Here is a 7,363-nt window from a genome sequence, read left to right on the forward strand (position 1 = left end):
ACTGCACAGAACGAGCAGTATGGCTGGTGGCATTGTCATGCTGGAGGGTCATGTCAGGATGAGCCTGCAGGAAGGGTACCACATGAGGGAGGAGGATGTCTTCCCTGTAACGCACAGCGTTGAGATTGCCTGCAATGACAACAAGCTCAGTCCGATGATGCTGTGATACACTGCCCCAGACCATGACGGACCCTCCACCTCCAAATCGATCCCGCTCCAGAGTACAGGTCTCGGTGTAACGCTCATTCCTTCGACGATAAACGCGAATCTGACCATCACCCCATGTGAGACAAAACCGCGACTCGTCAGTGAAGAGCACTTTTTGCCGGTCCTGTCTGGTCCAGCAATGGTGGGTTTGTGCCCATAGGTGACGTTGTTGCTGGTGATGTCTGGTGAGGACCTGCCTTACAACAGGCCTACAAGCCCTCAGTCCAGCCTCTCTCAGCTTATTGCGGACAGTCTGAGCACTGATGGCTGGTGTAACTCCGGCAGTTGTTGTTGCCATCCTGTACCTGTCCCGCAGGTGTGATGTTTGGATGTACCGATCCTGTGCAGGTGTTGTTACACCTGGTCTGCCACTGCGAGGACGATCAGCTGTCCGTCCTGTCTCCCTGTAGCGCTGTCTTAGGCAGCTCACAGTATGGACATTGCAATTTATTGTCCTGGCCACATCTGCAGTCCTCATGCCTCCTTGCAGCATACCTAAGGCACGTTCATGCAGATGAGCAGGGACCCTGGGCATCTTTCTTTTGGTGTTTTTCAGACTCCGTAGAAAGGCCTCTTCAGTGTCCTAAGTTTTCATAATTGTGACCTTAATTGCCTACCGCCTGTAAGCTGTTAGTGTCCTAATGACCGTTCTACAGGTGCATGTTGTTTATGGTTCATTGAACAAGCATGGGAAACAGTGTTTAAACCCTTTACAATGAAGATCTGTGAAGTTATTTGGATTTTTATGAAATATCTTTGAAAGACAGGGTCCTGAAAAAGGGACGTATATTTTTTTGCTGAGTTTATTAGGTTACGAAATCTGACTTTTTGTCTATATAAGGTCCCACAAACTGAGCAATCGGGGAGAAAGCCCTTGGTCAGAGAGGTGACCAAGAACCTCCAGAGTTCCTCTGTGGAGATAGGAGAAACTTCCAGAAGGACAACCATCTCTGCAGCACTCCACCAATCAGGTCTTTATGGTAGAGTGACCAGACGGAAGCCAGTAAAAGGCACATGACAGCCCGCTTGGATTTTTGCCAAAAGCCACCAAAAGACTCTCAGACCATGAGAAACTAGATTCTCTGGTCTGATTAAATCAAGATTGAACTCTTTGGCCTGAATGCCAAGCGTCACATCTGGAGGAAACCTGGCACCATCGCTACGGTGAAGCACGGTGGTGGCAGCATCATGCTGTGGGAATGTTTTTCAGTGGCAGGGACTGGGAGACTAGTCAGCATCGAGGGAAAGATGAACGGAGCAAAGTACAGCAAGATCCTTGATGAAAACCTGCTCCAGAGCTCTCAGGACCTCAGACTGGGGTGAAGGTTTACTTTCCAACAGGACAACGGCCTTAAGCACACAGCCAAGACAACGCAGGAGTGGCTTTTGGACAAGGATCTGAATGTCCTTGAGTGGCCCAGCCAGAGCCCGGACTTGAACCTGATCGAACATCTCTGGAGAGACCTGGAAATAGCTGTGCAGCAACGCTCCCCATCCAACCCGACAGAGCTTGAGAGGATCTGCAGAGAAGAACGGGGGAAAACTCCCCAAATACAGACCCAAGAAGACTCGAGGCTGTAATCACTGCCAAAGGTGCTTCAACAAAGTACTGAGTAAAGGGTCTGAACACTTATGTAAATGTGATATTTCAGTTTTTTATTTGTAATACATTCTTTCTAAAAACCTGTTTTTGTTTTGTTATTGTGGGGTATTGTATGTAGAAGATTTAATCATTTTTAGAATAAGGCTGTCACATAACAAAATGTGGAAAAAGTCAAGGGGTCTGAAAACTTTCCAAATGCACTTGCTCTTTAATAAACGTGTCTGCCCGTGTAATATCAAAGGTTTGACTTTGACCTGACATGACTTTCTTCAGATCTAAGATAACTCTGAGACTAAACAAAAAAAAACAGTGCTGGCCTCCGCAGTGGCACAGTGGTCTAAGACACTGCATCGCAGTGCTAGCTTTGCCACTAGAGATCCTGGTTTGAATCCAGGCTCTGTCGCAGCCGGCCGTGACTGGGAGACCCATGGGGCGGCGGTGAACAATTGGCCCAGCGTTAGGGGAGGGTTTGGCCGGCAGGGATGTCCTTGTCCCATCGCGCTCTAGCAACTCCTGTGGTGGGCTGGGTGCATGAACGCTGACACTGTCGCCAGGTGTACGGTGTTTCCTCTGACACATAGGTGTGGCTGGCTTCTGGGTTAAGCGGGCATTGTGTCAAAGAAGCAGTGCGGCTTGGTTGGGTTGTGTTTCGGGGGACGCAAGGCTATTGACCTTCGCCTCTCCCGAGTCCGTACAGGAGTTGCAGAGATGGATACCACAAAATTGGGGAGAAAAAGGGATAAAAATAAAAACAACAGTGCTGAATATTTTATCACATTGATTCACAACAACAGAAGGTTCTGTCTACTGTAGGTTTAGTCTGCACACAACACATAGGTTTCCTCCTGTGAATAATGCATCAACTTTACTGGTTTCATACAGGGTGTGCTTGTTAGTGTTTGGAGACTTGTGAGGGTCAGTGTTAGTGTTAGGGTTGATATTGAAAAGGTTCCCCCTGGATGTTGCTGTATGTCTGAGTTGGGTTGTCTGGAGGCTTTCGCTGTGTTTGTGTCTGGTGGTGCTGCGTAGACAGATTGTATAAACAGAACTGTTTGAAGATATCTGTCTCTTTCAGAGTGAGGTGGTAGACCCACGCTTTAAATCAACGTGTAGGGGAGCCTCAGCCTAAACAAAAGCCGGACAAAACAGGGATGAGAAGGGTGACAACAGGCTAAACATCCACAGACCTCTTCGATGTTGGTGAGTCCTTTGGTGTGGATAATTAGTCCGCCATCCCCCGCAGAGGGGGCGACACCCACAACACTCCCACCCAACCTGTACCTCATCCTCACCCTGGCCGCCACTGAGCTCCTAAATCCTGGTCGTAAAGTGAGGGACCCTGTTGCATAGGGAGGTCACAAAATGTTACTGCCAATCAAGCAATGGCAACCCCCTATTCTCCACTTTATGTCCTGCCTTTGTCCAAGTGCCTGTACTACTTTAATGAGATTTGGTGACAAACACTTCCCTTGGGGTCTCTTTGTACAAGCTGAGGACAGAGAAGTGGATATCACACAGAGGTTATTCTTGGTCCATTGAATCTCAAACGTTGCTTTGTTGCACGAAGTCACACTTCATGGACAAAATTGATTTCTTTACAGTCTTACGGCTCTTTTTTTAAATGGTGGGGATCATAATCTTTACATTTCAACACTCGAAGTAGAACAATACCTTGAGAGTGGATGGCCTCTCTCAAAATCCGATATTCCTTCAGATGTGAGTGCCATGTAGCACAGTTAACACTTGGACTGGTCCCCCTCCATATTTTATCCACCACAGCTATTACAGCCCCAGCAGGAGAGACTGAACCATGTGTGGTACAAGAGGAGGGGGGAGGAGCAGGTGGAGGAAGAGGGGGAGATGGATCAGTCGGCCCCTGTAGAGAGGAGATCTCACCTCAGATCTGCTTATCTTGCAAAGGGAAAATGAATGTCTCAGACTGTTTAGCAGCAATGCCACTGAAATACCCTGCTGGTTTTCCAACCTATTGGTTTGATTACCATTGGTACGTTCAATGAGCGCTTGGATTATTATTTGACTGTCTCATTTTGAAACAACTGAGCTCAGCCAGATGTGCTGGGGAACCAGACAAAACAACAGTCATAGCCTTGACATGGTAACACAACATGGCAGAATAGAGTAGAGACTACACAAGAAATAGTCACATAACAACACCATGTGAAGATTTGTTCTTCTGCACATTGGTTAAGCTTGGCATAGAACTGTAAATAAAGGGCAATTTTTGTAAGCCAATCAATGTAAGCCAATCACTGTCGGGTTTGTCTGCGTAATTATGACTGTCATGCACACACAAAAAAAGAACCTTGGTAAATTATATCATGCAAAAGCCTTCTTTTATCCAGGATAAAAAGCCACATTTTATGACAACCATGTTAATCCAATGAACGCAGGAGCTTTTTCAGACGAAGAAAACACTGTATGAAGTCAATATTACTGCCCACATATTTCTGTGGAACATTATACGTTAGACTGAAATGGAACCAGCACTGATGTGTGTAAAGACGAGCCTCCTCATATAGGCTGACATACGTACAGTATGCACACACACACGTTTTCTTCCTTATATGTGTCAATAGGGTGGCATGAAAGTTCCTTCTAACGTAGATTCACCTTGGTGAAGACATAAGGAGACATATCAGCTTGGTGAAGACATAAGGAGACATTTCAGCTTGGTGAAGACATAAGGAGACATTTCAGCTTGGTGAAGACATAAGGAGACATATCAGCTTGGTGAAGACATAAGGAGACATTTCAGCTTGGTGAAGACATAAGGAGACATTTCAGCTTGGTGAAGACATAAGGAGACATTTCAGCTTGGTGAAGACATAAGGAGACATATCAGCTTGGTGAAGACATAAGGAGACATATCAGCTTGGTGAAGACATAAGGAGACATATCAGCTTGGTGAAGACATAAGGAGACATATCAACTTGGTGAAGACATAAGGAGACATATCAGCTTGGTGAAGACATAAGGAGACATATCAGCTTGGTGAAGACATAAGGAGACATATCAACTTGGTGAAGACATAAGGAGACATATCAACTTGGTGAAGACATAAGGAGACATATCAACTTGGTGAAGACATAAGGAGACATATAAGCTTGGTGAAGACATAAGGAGACAATTGTTTTCCCTTTTTGGATATTAAAAGGTTGGGTTGTTGGATCAGGTAAGACTTGCCTATAAGTATTTAGGCTCATGGCCAGGTTTTTCCCATAAACCTGTAAATGTTACAGTTTTGAATTGAGTAGGTGAATCAGATCTGGGACAAAAATAGCAGTGCAGGGTGTCTTGGGTAAAACCCTAGGAAGTATCTATGGGATTGGGTTTCAAAACATACAATGCAATGCCACATGATCCCCACGCTGCCACCATCTGTAAATATATACGTGTGAGAAATTCACTCTTTGCCTTTATTTTTGGGATCGTGCTGCTACTGATATACAGTAGATACGATTAATTAATTGAATTAGTTCCCCCCTCGAGAGATTTTTTAGCGCTTGCCTAAGATTACCCAGCACCCCATCTGGCCCTAGTCAGAACACATGGCCAAAGTCACACCACAGATTTGAGGGGGAAAATAGGACTCCAGAAACCATGGCTCTTATCCCACACACTGGTCGTCAGGGGATAGATGTTAAAGTACTTTGCCCCCTCTTTTTATGACAATCTGCAAATAACATTTTCTCCGAGACAGACAGACAAACTCAGGAGAGAGTGCCTTGTTGACTTTCTTACCAAAGCTAGTTTGGATATGGTTGTTACCCTATCAAGTGTGAATCTGTTTTTCCCATTTCAGAGATCATCCAGACGGTTTGGACTTTGGATTTTCCACCCTGTGGATCAGTGGTGCAGACAGGAAAAAGTGGAACAGAGTAATAAAATAGGAATTCCACACATGTCATTTAGACATTTATTTAATCCTCTTTAGATTTCATATTTCTAGAACCAGGCAGTATCTTCTGAGAACATCCTCTCACATCCACCACTGATGTTATCCTTCTCCACATATATTATTCATTAGCCAACTTCCTGCTCTACTTTATAGTATACATACAAGTATGTGTATATATTTATGTGCGGCTGCAAATGACAGTGTGTGTGCCTATGGAGGATATGTAGTATAAAAGTGTACATGCATATTTGCATACTGTAATGTAAGGCTAGGTAGAGAGTATGCGCTGACCAACTGTCAAGTGTCTTCACTGACATTTTCAACCTCTCCCTGTCTGAGTCTGTAATACCAACATGTTTCAAGCAGACCACCATAGTCCCTGTGCCCAAGAACACCTGCCTAAATGACTACCGACCCGTAGCACCCACATCTGTAGCCATGAAATGCTTTGAAGGGCTGGTCATGGCTCACATCGACACCATTATCCCAGAAACCCTAGACCCACTCCAATTTGCATACCGCACCAACAGATCCAAAGATGATGCAATCTCTATTGCACTCCACACTGCCCTGTCCCACCTGGACAAAAGGAACACCTATGTGAGAATGCTATTCATTGACTACAGCTCAGCGTTCAACACCATAGTGCCTTCAAAGCTCATCACTAAGCTAAGGACCCTGGGACTAAACACCTCCATCTGCAACTGGATCCTAGACTTCCTGACGGGCCGCCCCCAGGTGGTAAGGGTAGGTAACAACACATCCGCCACTCTGATCCTCAACACAGGGGCCCCTCAGGGGTGTGTGCTCAGTCCCCTCCTGTACTCCCTGTTCACTCATGACTGCACGGCCAGGCACAACTCCAACACCATCATTAAGCCTCCCGGGTGGCGCAGTGGTCTAGGGCACTGCATCGCAGTGCTAGCTGCGCCACCAGAGTCTCTGGGTTCACGCCCAGGCTATGTCGCAGCTGGCCGCAACCGGGAGGTCCGTGGGGCGACGCACAATTGGCATAGCGTCGTCCGGGTTAGGGAGGGTTTGGCCGGTAGGGATATCCTTGTCTCAGTATGTAAAATGTAATAAAATGTATGCACTCTACTGTAAGTCGCTCTGGATAAGAGCGTCTGCTAAATGACTAAAATGTAAATGTAAAAATTAAGTTTGCTGATGACACAACAGTGGTAGGCCTGATCACCAACAACGATGAGACAGCCTATAGGGAGGAGGTCAAAGACATGACCATGTGGTGCAAGGACAACAACCTCTCCCTCAATGTGATCAAGACAAAGGAGATGATTGTGGACTACAGGAAAAGGAGGACCGAGTACGCCCCCATTCTTATCGACGGGGCTGTAGTGGAGCAGGTTGAGAGCTTCAAGTTCCTTGGCGTCCACATCACCAACAAACAAACATGATCCAAATACATCAAGATAGTTGTGAAGAGGGCATGACAAAACCTATTCCCCCTCAGGAGACTGAAAATATTTGCCATGGGTCCTCAGATCCTCAAAAGGTTTTTACAGCTGCACCATCGAGAGCATCCTGACGGGTTGCATCACTGCCTGGTATGGCAACTGCTCAGCCTCCGACTGCAAGGCATTACAGAGGGTAGTGCGTATGGCCCAGTACATCAC

This window comes from Salvelinus namaycush, chromosome 3 (assembly GCF_016432855.1).
Source record: "Salvelinus namaycush isolate Seneca chromosome 3, SaNama_1.0, whole genome shotgun sequence".
Classification (NCBI taxonomy): Eukaryota; Metazoa; Chordata; class Actinopteri; order Salmoniformes; family Salmonidae; genus Salvelinus; species Salvelinus namaycush.